General features: G+C 49.6%; 1 long non-coding RNA gene and 1 pseudogene across 1 annotated transcript in view; one reads left to right on the forward strand and one right to left on the reverse strand.

Moving 5' to 3' along the window:
- The window catches only part of LOC146757656 (uncharacterized), a 594,671-nt gene that overhangs the window by 160,569 nt on the left and 413,895 nt on the right, over positions 1 to 20,207 (forward strand). The window lies entirely within an intron of this gene.
- On the reverse strand, positions 3,371 to 5,974 carry LOC146757660 (uncharacterized; annotated as a pseudogene).

Consider the following 20,207-nt stretch of genomic DNA (forward strand, 5'->3'; position numbering starts at 1 on the left):
GGCAGTCCTGTGAGCCTTGAGGAGCTCACACATGGCCCACTAGGACCTGGGCCTGAGCCGTGATCTGAGCCGTGCAGGTGCTGCGGTGCTGGCAGCTCTCCCTGCCTCGGACTCCTCGTGTTCCCTGTGCCTCAGCTGTGACCAAGATGTCCCACAACCTCCCTGTTCCTCCCCTGCAGGCCCCTTCGCTGCTGGACATGGGGGTGTCCCGTGTGACACCGGTGGCTTCCCTGGTGTTCTCAAAATGCCTTTTGGTCTTACCCAAGTGAGTATTTTTCTGCTGCTTGATGCAGCTGCTCAGCTCTCATTCCGTAGCGCTTGTGCCTCGTGTCCATCAGTGTCCTGCCCAGAAGGATGTGCCAGAGAATCACAGAACGATTGGAGCAGGCAGGAACCCTAAAAGGGCACCCGGTCCCACTGCCCTGCGGGGAACAGGGACACCTACCTCCAAATGAGGTTGCTCTGAGCCTGGTCCAGCCAGGCCTTGAATGCCTGTCCGGGCACCCAGCACCTCTCTGGGCAAGACATCCCAGTGCCTCACCACCCTCCAGCTAAAACCTTCTTCCTCCCATCCAAAGCCAGTCTTCCCTCTTTCCGCCTGAAACTGTTTCCCCTCCTCCTATCCCAAGTGACCCTGCTAACGGCTTTAGAAAGCCTTCATGCAGCATGAAAACGTGCTTGCGAGCAGGCAAGCAGAGAGAGCAGCAAGGATTGCTGTTGCACTGCGTCACACCGCTCACTGCCTTCTCCTCGCTTACAGGTTCCAAATGGAGTTAGTCTCCAAACTGCCGCCCATGCGATGCCGCAAATCCTCTGGGAGCTTGTTTGGGGCACAGAAGTCAACAGAAGAAGAGACTTTGCCACCTCTTACTGGGAACAAGAAAGGTAAAGTGGCTTCCAGCTCCTTTCCACAGCATGAGCAACCAACTGGAGGTGGGCAGTCCCTTGCTGACCATCAGCCCAGGGCTCTCACTTGCAGCATACCATCCTGCCGGCACAGCACGGCCTCTTCCCCTTAGGTTATGGTTGGCCTATCCAAAAGGAAGGTGCTGGGTGTGACGTACCCCCATCCCTGGCTATGGCAGGAGGATGTGGGGATCTCAGGCCTTGCCCTCCCCCACTGCAGGGACAGGGACCTCAAAAGTCACCCTGCCGCCTTCTTGTCACCAGCCAGCTCCTCTTTCCCAAAGCCAGCGTCCCTCATGCAGCCCAAAACAGAGCTGAACTGCAGAGAGGAGGAGTGGGGACAGAGATGGTTTCAGGGCGGGTTCTGGGAAAGAGGTCTGAGTTGAGTGCTGCTTGTGAGCGAGCCAAAGGCTTGACGGCGAATCTCCTCTTCCTTCCCTACTGCAGTGAGATTTGATAACACTCCAACATACATCAGGCGCCTCAGCACTGCAAGTGTTGATAGAGAGCAGTTTCAAAAAGTAAAGAACAGACTGCGGAGGGAGAGCATTGCCAACAGGTGAGGCTGGAGGCTGTGGTCTGGGATGTGCATGGGGGTGACCCAACAAGAGCCCATTCCCTAACTCCAAAGGGTCGCTGCTTGTTTGTGGCCTCCCGGGAGTGCCGGGATGGGGATGTCAGGAGCCCCCCAGTTCACAGGGCTGGCCCCTCTCCACATCACCAGAGAGCCCCGGGGTAACCGGTCAGCTGTCTGTGGGGAAGGCTGCATTACAGCCCAGGCTCCTGGCTCAGGCTTGAGGGATGTGGCTTCAAAGCCATCAGCCACTCAGGCGGACCCCTCCCGCTCTGTCCTTTCAGTGTTCTGCCACCCATCTGGGCAGTGCCCGTAGCCCCAGAGCAGCCGATGAGCTGCCAGCTGCAGGGCCTAGAGGGAACAGAGAGCCAAGAAAACCTGGCCCGAACAAGACGTGTCAAGTTCCTCGATGAAGAAGGAGGAGCAGAGGAAGCCCAGCGTGAGGCCTCATGCAGCCAAGAGCAACCATCTTGCTCAAGGGCCTCATCCAGCCTATCCTTAGAGTCCCCAGACAAACCAAACATGCTGGCGCTTCGGGCATGCGACTCAGTGAGACTTCTCAGGAAGAGGGTTAAGAAGATCAGGGAGGCACAGGAGCAACCAAAGGAAATGGCAGCAGCACGTTCTTGTGGTGAGACCAGCCGTCCCAAGCAGTCCACCCGCAACAGATCTGTATTGCTGCCACCCATAAGGGAAGAAAATGAGTCTCCCACTGAAAAGATGGCAGCAGAAACATCTCGTGGCGAGCCCAGCCTGCCCGAGGAGCCGCCCGTTGTCAGATCTGAGTTCCTGCCAGCCATAAAGGAAGGAACGGGGTCTCCCAGGGGTCAGTCTCCAAAGACCAAAGACCCACCCCGCAGGAAGGGCACACACTACCCATGCTGATGCGGGCGTGGGGTGTCCAGGACAGTCAGAGCTCCACTGGAGGCTGCGAAACAGCTGCTGAGTTCCATCTGTGCCACTGAGACCCATTTGTGTCATTCCTGCATGCCACCTCCCTGAAGAAAAGCAAAGGAACAAGGAGAGAGAGCGAGGACTCTTCCAAGACCCCTTGCCTCTTTAGGAGCAAAACCCTATAGCTGGAAGTGTTTGAGGCAAGGGATAAAAAATGTCATGGCTTAGTAATATTGCTATTCTATAGCAATATTATTGCTACATCTATATTATTATATATCTATATCCATTATCTCTATCTATTAATATATATGTAATATATAACTATATCTATTATACATCTATATTCTATTATCTATAGAATATTGTATTCTCTTGCTATTCTACATCACAACATCATACTTAATATAAACATCTAAATACAAATAAACAATCATAAAAACACAATATGCACACTGGTCTGTATACATATATATACACAGAGTTACCGACTGCACTGCCCTAGCATCAAATTCCCTTGTGGTATACAATGAACATCCCCCCTAACCCTCACCCTCACCCTAACCCTCACCCTCAACCTAACCCTCACCCTAACCCTATCCCTATCCCTATACCTATCCCTATCCCTATCCCTATCCCTATCCCTAACCCTTACCCTACACTATTCCTAACCTCTCCCTTCTTCTACCTTTCCAAGCCCCTGGACTGGCCCATTGCCTTTTGGCTGGCAGGGCACCTGGCAGGCTGGAATTTGGCCTTGGAGGCCTTCCTTTGCACTGTGTTATGGAAAAAGAAAGGGAAGGGAAGGGAAGGGAAGGGAAGGGAAGGGAAGGGAAGGGAAGGGAAGGGAAGGGAAGGGAAGGGAAGGGAAGGGAAGGGAAGGGAAGGGAAGGGAAGGGAAGGGAAGGGAAGGGAAGGGAAGGGAAGGGAAGGGAAGGGAAGGGAAGGGAAGGGAAGGGAAGGGAAGGGAAGGGAAGGAAGGGGGATCCAGTATGTTCAGTGGGGAGTCGGGAAGATTGTGAGCCTGAAGTACTCAGCCAATGAGGAACCGGGGCAGAAGGAGATCAGCGTGGAGTAACACGGCCTAAAAGATGCAACGCTGCTTTCTGCATGCTCTCCTGCTTGCAGGGGACCTGCCATTGCAATTGCCAATCAAAGCTGCTTGATCACAGATAGCATCCTGGTCAGTGATCTGGGTGTTTCTTCACTGGGCACCAGAGGGCAGAACTAGTAATCAGAGCCCCATTATCTGACTCAGTTCTTTCTGGGGTGCCACGCAGCCACAGGACTTTTTTCTTGAGACCTAATATGGTGTTTAGAGGGCAGTACTGCATGATGGGGTACTGCATATGTTTCAAGCTGCCCAGCGGTTGCCTCCACCATGGTAAGCACGTAATGATCTGGACAGGCTGGATGGCTGGGTTGAACTCATTGGGATGAGGTTCAACAAGACCAAGAGCCGGGTCCAGCACTTTGGCCACAGCATCCCCAGGCAAAGCTTCAGGCGTGGGGCAGAGCGGCTGGAAGGCTGTGTAGAGGAACTGGACCTGGGGGCATTGATCGATGCTCAGCTGAACTTGAGCCAGTGATGTGCCCAGCAAGCCAAGAAGCCCAACAGCATCCTGGCTTGTATCAGAAACAGCATTGGCAGCAGGAACGGGGCCGTGATTGTCCCCTTGTACTCAGATCTGGTGAGGCTGCACCTCCCAGATGTGTCCACTTTTGGACCCCTCACTGCAAGGAAGACATCACAACCCTGGAGTGTGTCCAGAGAAAATGACTGCGGTCATCTGAAGGCTTTGTTGGTTGTCGGAGGGCTCCACTGACTCCACTGGTTGTCAGAGATGTTCATTGAACATCACAAGGCTCCATTAATCAAGGAGGGGAGTCACTGGTCATCAGAGGGCTTCACTGGTCATCAGGAGATTAGAGGTGTCCGTGGGAGGGGTTATGCGAACTTTGCTTTGGATAATGGGGTTGGGGTATCGATGCAAGAGGCCTAAAGCAGACCCAAAGGAGGGCCAAGTGGCTGCAGTAAGAGAGCAGCTAAAGGGAGGGTGATGTGGTCACACTGTGTCCAAGCAGAGGTGGATCAAAGTGTAACAGGTTTGGGAGGAATTGTATGGAGGAGCAGAGAGAGAGCAGAGGGAGGGTACTGGGGCTGCTTGGCAGCGTGAGGAGCTCCATCCTTTAGGACTTTGGAGCAGGTGATGTGAGAGAGGGTGGGGAAGGCCACAGGGGTGCAGGACATGGTGTGCATGGCATGGAGCTGGGGAAGCCTCCCAGCACTTTGATGTGGCCACAGCCAGGCAGGGACAGATCCCAGCCGGACGGCTCCGGCCCGCAGCGGCTGCAGCGGCGCTGCCGTGAAGGGCGGCCCCGGCTGCGGCAGCGCCGCTGTCTGAGGTGAGAGCCGGGCGGCCTCGAGCCGGCTGTCAACGGCTGCTCCCGCCTGCTGCGGCTCAGCCAATCGGAGCCGGCGGCGCTGCCGTTGACCAATGAGAGGCCGGGCGAGGGACGTCGCGTGGCCCCTGGTTGGAGGCGGGTGGGCAGGGGGCGGGGCGGAGCGGCGGTGGGGGAGGGGTTTAGGGGTGCGCGCTATTCTAGCAAGAAATGGGATGGGATGGGATGTGGGATTGGGATGAGGGATTGGGATTGGCAGGTGAGAGGTGGGGTTGGGAATGAGATTTGGAACGTCGGGTTGGGATTGTTGGCTGTGGGATTGCGAAAATTGGGATTGGGGTGCGAGGATATGAAAAGGAGATCAGAAAATGGGACGTGTATGGGATGGACTCCAGAAATGGATATGGGATCGACATGGGAAGAATATGGGATGGATATGGGATGGGGTATGGATATGGGATGGGGTTGGGATTACAACTGGATAAATATATGGAATGGACGTGGGATGGACGTGGGAATACGGATTTGGAATGGATATAGATACGGGGTACAGGATGGGGATAGGATGTGGGGACACAGACACAGGATGCGTTTGAGATGGCTATGGGGCTGATATGATGGATATGGGATGGGCTATGGATACACAACAGGATACGGGATGGGATAAAGTCATGAGATGTGGACATAGGATGGCTGATCAGATGGGGCTGTAGTGGTTATGGGGCCATAGGGGCTACAGGATCAGGATGCTGCAGTGACCTCTGTCCCCAAATTTCCCTCCCGCTGTGACACATGGAGTCCCACAACTATTCCTCTTTCCTTTATTCACATATGGGGGGGCCGGGGGGGGGGGCATCCCCAATCTGCCGTTATCAAGAAAGAAATCTTAATAAGAAAAGTAAGGGTTGTCACCCCCACCCCATGGGAACAATGGTGGTCTGTGGGGGTGGACACAGATGAGGTGCCCTGAGGAGTGTCCCCAACTTTGGGCTGTGACACCACAGGGGTGACACAGGTATCCCCGACTTCATGGTGTGACACTGAGGGGGTGTCCTCAACCCTGGCGTGTGGTGTGGGTATGTCACCAACTCTGGCATGCGACACTCTGAGAGTAACATGGGGATGTCCCCAGCTATGGGGGTGAGGCACCGTGATGCCGTATCCCCATTTGCCCCGGGAAGTCCTCGAGCTGGTCATGGTGTTCCCAGCTTCAGTGCAGTGTCCCCAGGGGGGACCTTTTGTCCCCTCTGCATGATGGTGACACCCAACGCTGGCTGCCAAAAGTGACACCCAATGACGATGACACTGCATCACAGAACCTGCAGCAGCTCCAAGTTTGTGCTACATGTCCTACGGTCACTCCAAGCTCTGGGACAGGTCCTGCTGTCACTCCACCCCTCATAATGAGCTCTGCAGTCACTCCTGCTACAGGTCCTCTAGCTGTTCCAAGTACTGCAATAAGAAAATGAAACAAATGCCTATCAAGGGAGGTGCAATATGCCAGGATGTACAGCCCTGTGGTTGCTCCAACCCCTCCAATGAGCCAAGTGGCTGCTCCAACTTCAGTCACAGGTCCTGCGGTGATTCCAGCTCTAGCAATGAGTTCTGCAGTTGCTCCAACTCCTGCAACAGCCCAACAGCCACTCCAGTTCCTACAGTGAACCTTGAGGCTGTTAAAACCCCTGCCACATGTCCTGGACTTGCAAACAGATATGCATATGTATTAGCATCTTTGCATGTATTTTTACATCTGCATACGTTATATATATGTGAGAATATACCGTAAGTAAGCATGTGTTTATATATAGAGATATAGATCTATGTCATAATCATAAGCATAACCCTTTTCTTTTTCTCTGTCTTAGTAAATAGCTTTAACCCAACAAATTCTAAACCACAGCACTGCCGAGTCCCTTACAGATCTCCTTGGGACTCTTGAAAGGAATGAGGAATAGAAGATTAGGGAGCTCTTTCTTTCTTCTCATTTCCTAATCACATCACAGCCTCCTGGATATTTTCCTCTTTACTCCAGCTGCTCTTCGAGACCCCAGCACCAGCCTCTGTGCACTTCAGTTTGTCTCAGAGAAATCAGCCTGTTTACAGGACAAGTGAACTGTTAATGTCTGCAGAAAACAACTATAACTTAAGCTGACTGTATCCATTTCGGTAGGTGAGGCTGAAAGCACAACCTGTGTGACTGTTCACAAAACAAGCGACTTACTGAAGAAATATTTGGGAGTCTCAGAGCTGTGTTGAAAGTTGACCACCCCTTTTAGATTTCTGCCTCCAATCCTTATTCCTTCCCTAAGAACAGGAAATGGAAAATCCCTGCCTTGGCTCTCCTCTTGCAAAGCACCCTTACAACATTCAGTTGTGCAGTGGAGCTGTGATCCCCCTGCCCCAGGCAGCAGCTGTGGCAGCACAAGCCCTGCCGGGGGGCTCCTTCCCCCCACACGTCTCCCCGCAGCGCCCTGGGCAGCTTCCCGAGCAGGATGACTGCTGACCCTGGCAGGCGGCAGAGTAAGATGTATTTTTCACCAGTGGACAGACTGATTCCAGAAGCATGGCTTTGAGTTGCAGTATCAAACTCTATAACCCAGAATTAGGTTATAAAGCAGGAATACGTTTATTAGGCACTGAATGCAAAGGGGATCACACTTCTCTTGCACACCAGAAAACAGAAGTGTTACCCATTTGAAAGCCAAGCTGATACATATTCAACAGATTTCCTGGAATTCATCTACATATTCATTATTTTCCAGGAAATCACTTACATTCTGCCCCTCCCTCCAGCACATGGGCTGTTTGTAGCTGGGTTCTTCCTCTGGAGGTTGTGGGGATGAAGTCAGACGTCTTCCTTGCAAAGGCTCAAAGTCTTCCTCACTCCGTCCTTTTTACCCCATCATGTTTGATTGAACTAGTCTGTTTCTGGACGGCTTCTTGGGCTATGTTCCTTTTAGTATGCAGGATGTTCTTCCCTTATCATAACTGCACATCCTACTTGGTTATGGGCCCACATACCTGACTTTTAACTTTGAGATTTACTCTTTTACTCTATCAGTTTACTAACAGATCGTGGTTGCCTAGCAGAAGTGCAAATGCCTCATCTGGAAATCTCTCTGTGCGGAGTGCTGCGGGGCACTGGGAGGCAGAGCGAGTCCAGTCCCGATGGGTTGCGGCATTGCGGGCAGTGCCCGCATGCACCAGGGCGCGGACACAGGTGGGGCGTAGTGGTGGTTGGTGCCTGCGTGCACCAGGGTCGGTCACATATGCGAGACATATGGGTCATGGGTACTTGGTGTGTGCGTCTGTTCTGTGTACCTGGGCTGTGAATATCCAGAACGTAGGGGGTGGTCCCCTGTGGCACTAGTTTTGATGATGAAACTGTCCAGCATTACATCAAGGAGATCTGTGATCTGTTCAAGACTTCCCCATATTTTGGCCTGAATAGAAGGATACATCTGCATTTCATTTATTGTCGTCGTTATAGGCTTAGCAAGGATAGCAGTGACTCGCTGGCGCTGTGCATTGTCATTGTGTTTGCTGAATCAGACCAGACTGGACAGCCAGGGAGTCGTATACTCCAGACAAAGACGTTTCAATTCAAGACTAGATTTGTTAAATCCTGAAATACACTCTTTCAAGCACTCTAGGGTAAGACCTCTACAGTGCCTGTCCTTGCTTCTTTCACTTCTGCTCAACCATGTGGCATCTAATTTCTGGAAAGAGTTGGCCACTTTGACTTCCCACCAGGAGAATGGCGTGATATGCCTGGCCTTATCATCTGTAGGGGACTCTTTCTCACCCTGCTCGTTTGGGGTTCAGCTCCCTGGCTCCTTTTATCACAAGGTTATCCATTTAGCTGACCATGGGAAGCCAGTTGATGTTATCCTTGATGATTTCAGTAGAGCTTTTGAAACTGTTTCTGACTGCACCCTTCTGGGCAGAATGTCCTGCATACGGATAGACAGAAACAGAATGTGGTGGTTGAGCAGTTGGCCAATAGGTGAGGTCCAAATGATTAGAGTCAACAGGTTCCATTGGGCTGGTAGATGGTCACTGTCAGGGTTCCCCAGGGCTCCATTTTAGGGCTGCTTCTCTTTCATGTTTTTGCGGATGACTTGCATGCAGGACTAGAAGATGTTCTGAGCAAGTTTGCTGCTGATACCAGATGAGGAGGTGCTGTTGCTTCCACTGAGGGTGGAGAGGACTTGCAGAGATATGTGGACAAGTCAGAGAACTGGGTACCAGTTGGTACTAAGCACCAAGTGCAGAAAGTATAACAAGTGCCTGATTGTGCACCTGGGTAGGGGCAACCCTGGACATACACACTGACTGGATATGGGACACTGGAGAGCGGTCTGACTGAATAGGATTGGGGGTCCTGGTCAACATCAGATTGAACATGAGTCAACAGTGAGCCCAAGCAGCCAGGAAGGCCAATGGTCCCCTGGAGTGCATCAAGCAAGGTATTGCCAGCTTAGTGAGTGTCACGGGTTACCTAGATTTACCTTTGCCCGTGACAGGGGGCAGCCGCCCTGTAGGGCCCCCAGCCCAGAGAAGAAGGGAAAGGGGAATGGGAAAAAGAACAGCGGCAGCAATCTAAGGAGGAAAATTTATTTTACTAAATATGATATCGGAATACAAGATAACACAATATAATACGATTGAGGCTAATAAATCAAACAAAACAGAGAGAGAGAGTCCCCAGAAAACCGAGAGGCCTACTGTGAACTCTAGGTGACACAACTGGAATGCTTCCAACTCCCTGAGAGTCCAAGAGAGAGAGAAAACTCCAGCCTGGGAGCGAGATTATATACGTCCTCCTCCCGTGACTTATCTCTGACCGCGACGTCAGATGTGCCACGGACATCCTACAAAAATGACCAAGGCGAGGAGGGATGCTGCCAGGCACAGTAGTTAGTGTAGGAATAGAATGTGTTTCCTGCTTTAGAGATGGAAAAGGAGGAATTAGCTATCAAAAAGGGAAGATCCACAAAGAGAAGCAGAGATTGATTCTCAGGGCCTGATTTCTACTCATGGGTGGAAGTGATGTTTATCATGGATAAGTTGTTTACTGGACAAGAAAGAGGCACGATTAGGTGGGCAGCTATGCAAGAGTAGGAATGGAACACAGAAGGAAGGTTGGGCCCTGGGGAGAGGTGGAGAGAGGAAGGATCCCGAGGATAAACTGTACTGGTTGCTGTCTCTGTCTTTGTGACTGTTAAATTTCACACTTGTGAAAGTGCTATCTAAGAAGCTGTTACGGTACAAGGGGTGTCTAAGAAATATCTAGAAGACCCCCTGGGCTGTGTTTTGGCTCACTGAAGAGTCTTTGCTGGCGAGCCAGGGGGAATACGGAGTAAGAAACCAGGATCATAAATGAAGTTCTGGGACCAGTTTTTATAATTAAGTATCCTAATTGTGAGACCAAGTGCTGGGTGTTAGTGGGAAGTGAAGAAAGGTATTGCTTGATTATTGATGGTACAATGGAAGTGTAATGGAGGTACCAAAAGTGAATAGTGGAATTGTGGAGGAAAAAAAACACACACACACACACACACACACACACACAAAAAAAAAAAAAAAAAAAAAAAAGGCAAAAGGGGTAAGGAAAAGCGGTGAGTCAGAAATATAATATCTTTCTAAGTCTGTGATCTGCTCTAGCCAAAGTAGAGAGAACACATCCTCTGCACTGTGCCCCCCGCCCCTCCCCCCAAACCTCAGAATCAGCACTCTCTAAGAGGGGGAGAGAGTAAGAGAGAGAGAGCGAGCTGTGGGCCAGAGACTCTTATAGAAAACAAAGTGTTACCTGCGAAGGAGAAAAGACAGGGACATTGGAAGCGAGAATAGTCTTTCCTCCTCGGTTACCTGAAAGAAAGAGAGAAGACAAATTCTGGTCCTGAAAGAATTAGAAGGGTTATAAAGGAGTGTGAAAAAGAGGGTAAGAATCCACTGAAGGCTGCACACGTTCAGCTCAACATAGCAACCTATGTTTGCTGACCAATAGCAATTAGCACATTAGTTTAAGAAGCAATTTATTAGTTTAGCAAAAGGAATCCACAAGCTACAGTTGTAAAACTGTCCATTTCAGCTTTACTGGGTGAAGAGTCTTGTTTTTCCTCAATAATTTTACACTTGGTGATTTTGCCTCACAATAAGGACTGCATTCGCAACAGAATTCTTGTGTCTTTTGCCTCAAAACGGGACACGGGCATTTTCCTCACGTTCCACATGCATTGTTTTTAGAAAGTGGCACCCCCTGGCCTAACAAGCAATGGAAATCTTGCAAACCGGGGAAGAGCGGATGGAAGTGAGTCAGAGGTTTCAGTGATGAAGCTGATGGTGAACAAATGGGGAAGAAGTAGGTGGGCGCTCGACCACCCTGGATACCACTGAGCACACCCGGAGCTTTGCCCTCCCCCCTAAGCCCCCCCACACCTCACCAGGAGATCCCCGAGGGCTCTCCGTTCCCCCCCGGCTTCTTTGCCCCCCACCGCCCCCGAGGCCCACTCAGGCTTCAGGCCCTGCGTGTACAGGCCGCGTTGCCATGGCGACAGCGCGCCTTCCCCCCTCTCTGCGCGCACTCGAAACTGCCACCACGGCGACAGCGCATGCGTGACGACGTCGGCATAGCAACAGCGCGTCAGCGCGCCTGCGCCTGTGCTCGTTGCCCGAGCGGCCCCAGCCGTGCCGTCATCACCCCGCGCCCCGAGGAAGAGGCGGCCGTGCCGAAGTCGAGCTGCTCTCCGCACTGCTGCAGCGCCGCCGGGCAACCCCGGGGCTCCGAGCGCCGCCTCCGCTTCTGCAAGTGGCTGTTCTGGGGGAGGCCTGAAGGGGTCCCCTCCGCGGGCGCCGCGAGCCGCCCTGCGTTGGCCCCGCGGGGCCTCTGTGGCACTCAGGGCTTCTGTTGGACGGCGGGATGTTCCCTGTGCCTCCTCCCCTCCCAGGGGTACCTCGTTGCCCCACCCCACGCCCCCATTCTGACCCCTAGGCTCCCCTATCTGTGCCCCCCCCCGCCCCCGTCCTCCCGTCCCCGTTTCTGACCCCTACAATACACTGTCGTCCCCCATGAGTCTTTGTTTTGTGACTTACTTAGAGAGAAAGAGGCGTCGTTATTTGAGAGAACGGGCCGTGGTGGAGATGTTACACGACCCCACGTTTATTCCTCAGAATTCTGATCCAAATTCCAGTCCAAACCAAGGCCATGATCCTGAGAGAGTCAGGCGTACACCAAGTATGTGGCATATGTGCACAAGGTCTGCACCAGGTGAGTATGGCGGTACATGAGCAGCAACGTCTGGCAGAGGGCAAAGAAGACCCCTTTGAATGAAATGATTACTAAGCTTCATGACTTTGAGCTACGTTTAACCCCTCTACGTGCTTATGTTTCAGCCCCTGTGAAAGTAACTGAAAGACTGGATAGAGTAGAGAGTAATCAGGAAGGTAGGATGGAGGAACTGTCTGCTGTGCTTCATCGTGATGAGCCCTGTGAACCCGTGGTGAGATGGGACACAGCTGATGAGGATCAGGATGATCAAAACAGCCTGCTGGAGGGGCTGATCAAACTGGTTTCCTCCCAGCCTGCATCATCCAGTGTCTCAGCTGTTAAGACGTCCTCCTGGCTTGCGGAATCAAACTCTATAATCCAGAGATGGGTTATAAAGCAGGTATGTTTATTCCAGCGTTGCGCAGTGCCAGGTGCAAGGGGGATAGCTCCTTCAAACTTGTACACCGACTTGTAAAATCGGGACACAGTTATAGGTACATTTAATACATAGTCAATGATTTCTCGGAATTCTGATACATAGTCAATGATTTCTTAGACTTCTAATACATAGTCAGTAGTTCTAGGAATTCTGGTACATATTCAATAGCTCTTTAGCATACAGACCCCCTCTTGTCTTTAGCATGCTGACCCCCTCTTGTTCTTATCAGGGGGAATGCAACTCCTCTTCTGGTTGTCCGTGAGGTCTCGCTCCTTATCTGCATCCTCCCTGCTCTCTCAGGCCCCTTGTTTCTTTTACTTGTTACCTTTAAGTTTCTTTTACTTATTTCTATAAACTACCTTTAAGTTTCCTTTACTTGTTTCTATAAACTACCTTTAACTATCCCCCTTTTAGCCCCCCTTTATTCCGAATTCCAGCAGAGCTTCTGTTTCCTGCTTCACTGTTCATTCCCCCCTTTTCTTCAATCTAGCAGGATTTCTCTCCTGCTAGATCATTCCTTTTCCGGTGTGTGGCTAGCTGTTCTGCTATTCCCTTAATTGCACTTTTGTATATTTTATATGTAGTTAATCCAGTCTATGTTCTTGTTGATTGTCATCCACCAAAACAGTGACTCCAATCCTGCAGCAATTTGATTTCTTGCCTTAAATTTATCAGGGACACCTCTAGGTACCCCAACTAAATCTATATACATTTCTTTTCCAAATGCCAGGGTGAATGGTATAACTAATTGAACAAGTGCACAGGTGCCTCCCCAGTTAGATGGTTAAGCTGGACCATAAAAATCTTTCCCCCACAGTACCACCGGAGATTTGCCCTGGAGATTCCCAATCTTGAATAATTTCCTGCTGAATCCTCCATAACATCCAAGACCTCATCACTGCATAAGGAAAAGTTTCCTATAGGCCTGGTAGCCTTCACACCCTGCTGTGAGAGGCAAGCTGTATGGTTACCTACTGCTGTAGAGAGCGCAGGAGGGATCTTGACATCTGTATCAGGCATTGGAGGAAACAAGAGAGAGGTCTGCACTCTCTATTTCCCCAGGCAGTTTTCTCTTGATACAGGGCAATCATGCATCACATTCCCTTGGGGTCCTTGGTCCATCCCAGCAGAATGGGTACCACCTGAGCTATTGGCCGTCCCGATGCACAAGTGTAGCAATTGCTATGGTTGGGACTCTGGACAGTATACTTAGTCCATTCTACCCAGGCATTAACGTCCCCATATCTTGTTTCAGTTTCAAATGTTTGTCTAAGATCTTTTATCTCCTTAATTGTCATAACTGCAGGGTTTTCAGGAAGATTTTCTACCCCTTTTTAAGCTCTTCCCTATCCTGGACATTCTGGGTATTTTCAAGGAGTGTCTCTGTCCAGCCTCAATTGGCAGTTGTCCACCATACATCATTCCATACACTACAAGAGTCCCTTATTCATATCAAAACTATCAGTTGGTCCCTCCCCTGCATTATTGTCAAATTTCACCTTTTCCAGATAATTATCAGGATAGCAAATGGGTACAGCAGTAAAAACTTTTTTGTTACAAGGAAAACTTTTTGTGAGTATTGGTTCTATATAGGTTATAATACTCTCCCACTTACATATACAATTCATTTACCTATTCGAGGAGAAGTGAAAGGTTAGTTAAAATAATAAAAAATATATATGCATATAAAAAAACTTTTCATGACTTCCTTCTAATTCTTATCTTTTAAAGGTTTTTCTATGGCCACAGTTCCCACGCCTCAGGGCTAGTGGATACCTATACCAGTGTGTCATAAGTCCATCCTTTCTCGGCTGTCCTCACAGCTGTTTCAGTTGTTAGGAGTACTTGGAATGGTCCTTCCCAGTCAGGTGGCAGCTTTGTCTCCTTCCCAGTCTGTATCAGGATCCAGTCCCATTCACATGTAGCTGCAAATGCTGCTATGTCAACTCCAAGACCCACAATGGGTTAAATTCCTGTGTGCCACCTTCTTCAAACTAACACCATAGATGAGCTCTCCAGTCAGGCTCTGTCCAACTATGCTTTCCAATTAGGATGCTTACTTCTGTGTTTTTGCACTAATGAGAACACCAACACGTGATGACCTAGAAATCTTTGTAGAGTTGCAGGCCTGAGCTCTTGTTTGGACCACAGGGATGCAGTTTAATGGCTTCCACAATTGCACCGTAGCACAAGGGGGATACAGAGTCTTAGGGATGGATGGGCGAAGAGACAAGGAAGGGCGACTGCCCTCTGTGAGAGTGCACTGAGCTCTGCCTGGGGATGGCAGAGCAGCCAGGTCAGAGCTGATGAAAATGGAAAAGAGAGGAGACCAACAGTGTCTGTTCCAGGCTTCCTGATCAGGGAGAGCAAATGGAAGGTGCCCTCTGCAGACAGATGGGAGCCTGATGTTGTCCGGCCCTTGTCCCCTTTGGGGGCCTTTTTCACTCCAGTATCTGCTGCAGGGACAGCACAGCAGGGCATGTGCCATCCAGGAGATCCCTGGAGAGCACAGATGGCAGCTTCTCGAGCTTCATGGAGGAACCAAAGAGGAGAGGTGCTCTGCTAGATTTCATACCAGCAAGGAAGGTCTGGTGGGGAATGTGAAGGTAAAACGGGCACCAGGCCATGTGCGAGACACAAATGGATCTTTCTTTTTTCTTTTTTTCTTTTTTTTTTTTTTTTCTTCTTTTCCTTTCCTTTTCCCTTTCCCATCCCCTTTCTCTCTTCCTTTCCATTTCCCTTCCCTTCTTCTTCCCTTCCCTTTTTTTTCCCTTTATGGTTAGGCTGTGGTTGGACTTGATGTTCTTCAAGGTCTTTTCCAAACTGGGTAATTCTATGATTCCCTTTCCTTCCCTTTTTTTTCCTTTCCTTTCCTTTCCTTTCCTTTCCTTTCTTTTCATTTTCATTTTCCTTTTCTTTCTTTTTCTATTTCTTTTTCTTCTCCTTTTTCTTTTTCTTTCCCTTTTTCTTTTCCTTTTTCTTACTTTTTTTGTTTCTTTTTTTTCCCTTTTTCTTTTTCTTTTTTTTTTCTTCTTTTCCTTTTCCTTTTCCTTTTCCTTTTTCGTTTTCTTTTTTGTTTTCATTCCCTTTTTCTTTCCCTTTTTCTTTCTCTTTCTCTTTCTCTTTCTCTTTTTATTTTTTGAAGCAGGAAGTTTGAAAGATGTTCATTAATGTCGGTAAAAGTGAAAAAAACATTTGAAGACAAAGATAGAAATCAATGAAAATGTGTTAACCATTCCCAATGTGTGAAATACTCACAAGTCCTTTTCAATTTTAAGTTGATACCTCCCAACTATCTGGCTGTTTTCTGACATTCAGGGAGATTACTGGAATTTGCTCCATCTCTCCAGTGTCTGATGGACTCTGTTGTCAAATCCTTCACTGTGATTCTATCTATCCCTTCCTATCTGCGTCTCACTCATTTCTTCTACAAATATTCCCTGTGAAAGACAAACCTCAATAGAAGCAGCTTGGACATGGCAAGCAGTTGATCACTGTGTTTTACTGTTCAACTGTTTACATTGCACCACCTTTCCTTCTGTTTGTAGGCCAAAAAAAAGAGAGAAATCTTTCCTTTTCTGTGTGCAGCCGGTTCTCTGTGGAAAGCCAGTGGGAGTTGGTGCAAAGCAGGTTTAACACTGAGCGGATGAATGCAGAGGAGAAGAGTGATGTCAGGAAAAGAGATGCTAGTCCCAGGGGGCCAGTGTGAGTAGAAATGGGGTGGGGAGGTTGAGAAGGACGTTTGTCCACACAGTAACAGAATAGAACTCATTGGGAATATCCTGGATTGATATCAGTTGCACAGTGCTGCTTTAACAACTTGTTTAAACCCACCTATAAATAAATAGACAATAAATGTCTGCTGGATTCTTCCTCTTTAAGATCTCTCCAGATACCTCTCCATTTTGCTGAACAAGTTCTGAAAACCCAAAGAGGATGACAGGAAGGCACAAGGCACAGGAGGGCTCCTTAGGTGGTAAGAGGCCCCAGGGGGCATTTGCTGCTGAGTCCATCAGCCTCCAGTGCAGAGAGAAGTCTGCACAAAGTGCTCAACAAGACAAAGGCAGAAGTAACAGTTTCTTGGAGTATTAATGGGCCCAATGAGGGCCATTAGTAAGCAAGATTCCCAAGGGACCTGTTAGAGCAGATAATTGGAAGCCATGACTACAGGCAGGCAAAGGCACTGGCATGGTGGCTCTGATGCTAAGAAACCCCTCCTTTGTCTTAGGAAGCAGACAGGACATGACTTGATTCCCAGACCCCTGGCAGGGAGATTCTGTCCCTCATGTTGGCTCGGGGCCCTTCCTGGGGCAGGAGAAGGAGAATTGTATGGTGTTAAATGAAAGACACAGGGACAGAAGATCCCAGGCTCTGCATGGGGTGCAAGGACACTGTGAGGTTCATGCCTTAGGTGTGCCCTGTGTCTCATTGCAGGATGTGGGATGGGAGAAGGGCCCAATCTGAACACGTAGTCAATCCCAATGAAGCTCTGAACTTCAGATCTCTTGGTTCCAGTGCCATCCTTTGCACATCCTCCCATAGTTTGATGTCCTTTCTGCTCTACAGTGCTCCCAGTGCTCCAGGTGAGGCTGTAGCAATGCAGAGCAGACAGGGACAATCCTTTCCCTCACCCAGCTGTCAGTACTTTGCTTGATGCACTCCAGTGGACTGTCGGCCTTCCTGGCTGCCTGGGCACACTGCTGACTCATGTTCAGTTTGATGCTGACCAGGACCCCCAATCCTTTTCAGTCAGTCTTCTCTCCAGTGTCCCATATCCAGTTAGTGTGTATGTCCAGGGTTGCCCCTACCCAGGTGCACAATCAGGCACATTTTGTTTTGGTTATGCTTTATGCACCAACTTGTACCCACTTCTCTGATTTGTCCACATCTCTCTGCAAGTCCTCTCCACCCTCCGTGGGGGCAACAGCACCTCCTAATCTGGTATCATCAGCAAACTTGCTCAGAACATCTTCTAGTCCTTGTCATGGTTTTGTCATCTTTGCTGTTCTTATGCCACATCATAACATCATGTGGAGCACAGAGAAGAAAAACTACATGTCCCAGAGGACCTCATGGTCAGAGAGGGAAACACGTCACGGAAGTGACGCTAGCTCTCTCTCTCTCAGTGCCTGGCAGCGAGTGTGAAACCTCTCTCTTTCTCTTTTATTTTACTTGATTTATTAGCCTCAATTTCAATTAGATTGTAATTAGTAAAATAAGTTTTCCTCCTTAGATCATTGCCGCTTCTCTGTTTGTTTCCCTGAGCCCAGCTCCCATCTCTTTCCCTTTCCCTTTTTCCCTTCCCACTTGTCAGGGGCTGGGGGAGCCTACGGGCCTACTGCCCCCCTGTCACGGACATAGACATCAGTGACACCATGCAATGTTCTCAAAGGTGATTCAGTGTCTCGAGAACTTTCCACTTGAGCATTTCCAAAGCAATTCAGATGCTGAGAGACCCAAATGCTGGTTTGGAAGTTCAAATACTGTGGTGGTCTGCTGAACTTCTCACGGGGCAGTGTGTAGGATACCCCACAGTAAGAACCATAAGGGGGGTAATCCCACAAACACACACATCTCTTGTCAACACTCAGACCATTTCCAACAGCCACCTTTTGGATGCAGCTCCTGGACAGATGTGACACAGAACAGCATCGGTGCAAAGGGCTCTAGGAAGGATTTCTTTTGTGAGCACATCTAACAGATATCAGGTGGGTCCCTTGGCTCATTTCCCAGTGTGTTAGGAATTTGGAAGCACCGTGGAGGAGTTCCATGCAAATCATCACCAGTTTGACCAAAAGGGGTGACAGAAGGGCTCAGAAGGGATGGTGCCACTGTGCAGGGAGCACCAGAAAGACAGGATGAGCTGAAAACACCCTGAGCCCAATTGTGGAGTTGAGCAGATCCAAGGGCTGATATCAGTCACAACCCACAACCACAACAAGCCAAGACTATTGCAACCAAAAGATGTAACACAGAGGTATTCAGTATTCCGGCACAGTCACATCTTCGGTTTTTCTCTCACAGAACACATATGGGTAAAGGCAGCTCTCAGCCATTCTGTGCTAAGTCGAGGTCACACGGGGATCCTCTGTAAAATAAAACAAGACCCCAACTTGCCTTTTGGGGGCTTTGTTAATATGGTTAAAATGAGGGAATAATTGAGCAAGTGTTAATTCTATATTCCTTTTCCCGGGCACCCTTAGCCTTCCAAGTGTATTTATTAAGAGGTTCCACTAAGGTTAGGGACACTGGCCTCAGGATAGCTGGGTGAGTCGACACAGGCTGGCCAGGGAGAGAAGTGTTTCCCTGGTTTATCAGCAACTGGATGGTGACTCACAGGGGCAAATGGCAAGGGTGGTGGGTGAGGCCTTGGGACAGAAGATGTTAAATCGAGGATCTTCTCCTTTTGTTGTAAGCTTTCTAATACATCCACCCTTCACTGCCCTCCCCCGCCTCCTGCCTACCTTGCGCTGGAGGGGGGCGAATGCATCAGCTTTTCTTGAGCTTTTTGAGCTTTTGTTCTGGCCACCAGTTAACTGATTTCTCTAACCTGACTGTGGGTAATCCACCCATCAAATCTCGGGGAACGCCCTCTTGACAGCCCAGTGTCCAGAGACAATTACATTTATGATCAATATTTTGCCTACCTGTACTTACTGGCAATGACTGCCAGTGAGACCCTTTCCAGCCCCATTGAGCTTTGGGCTGGGTGGCCCAGGGGCAAGGCTGACTGCTGCAAGCCTCACTCCCCTTGGCTCACACTTACTGGTGGAAGAAATCACCAGCCCGTATTTTCTGCCACAGTTAATTAACTCTTGGGCAACCTCCCCCCATGTCCATACTTTGTATCCTGACTGCAGATGGTTGGATGTTACAGTTCCTTCTAACGCTGCCCAGGTTCTTTCTCCCTGGGACACAGCCTGTATCTTCCTTTGCAGTTGTATGCCTACGGGTTTCAGAGATTCTGGAAGCCCCCTGATTAAAAGAGTCGTCGTCTCAGGATACACAGGCATCATCACAGTTGATTGACGGTGTGGCTGCAGCTTTCTATCGTGCATCATTTGGAGACGGCCAGCCATTTGAATGCTTTGTACTACCTGAACAACAGCAACATCAGGCAGTATGGCTTTGTCTGCAGTTCATCACCTGCCTCATCTCTTCAACCACAGCAGAGTCTCACAGGAATGTCAGAAGCAGCCACACTCCTCTCGAGGTTCTCTGATCAAATCAGGAACAAACATTGCTACGATGAGCAAACTGCTGTCTACCAAGGTGATGTCAACATCTCCCTTTCCCACCCTTCCCTTCTATGCACAGAAAGCAGCAAGCTGCTGCCCATCAGAGGGCTTGTTTTGCCATCAGAAGGTGACTGCAGTCATCTGAAGGCTTTGTTGGTTGTCGGAGGGCTCCACTGACTCCACTGGTTGTCAGAGATGTTCATTGAACATCACAAGGCTCCATTAATCAAGGAGGTCATCAGAGGGCTTCATTGGTCATCAGGAGATTAGAGGTGTCCGTGGGAGGGGTTATGCGAACTTTGCTTTGGATAATGGGGTTGGGGTATCGATGCAAGAGGCCTAAAGCAGACCCAAAGGAGGGCCAAGTGGCTGCAGTAAGAGAGCAGCTAAAAGGAGGGTGATGTGGTCACACTGTGTCCAAGCAGAGGTGGATCAAAGTGTAACAGGTTTGGGAGGATTTGTATGGAGGAGCAGAGAGAGAGC

The sequence above is a fragment of the Coturnix japonica genome, chromosome 20, assembly GCF_054131305.1.
Source record: "Coturnix japonica strain WE chromosome 20, WE-NBRP24, whole genome shotgun sequence".
In the NCBI taxonomy this organism is placed as follows: Eukaryota; Metazoa; Chordata; class Aves; order Galliformes; family Phasianidae; genus Coturnix; species Coturnix japonica.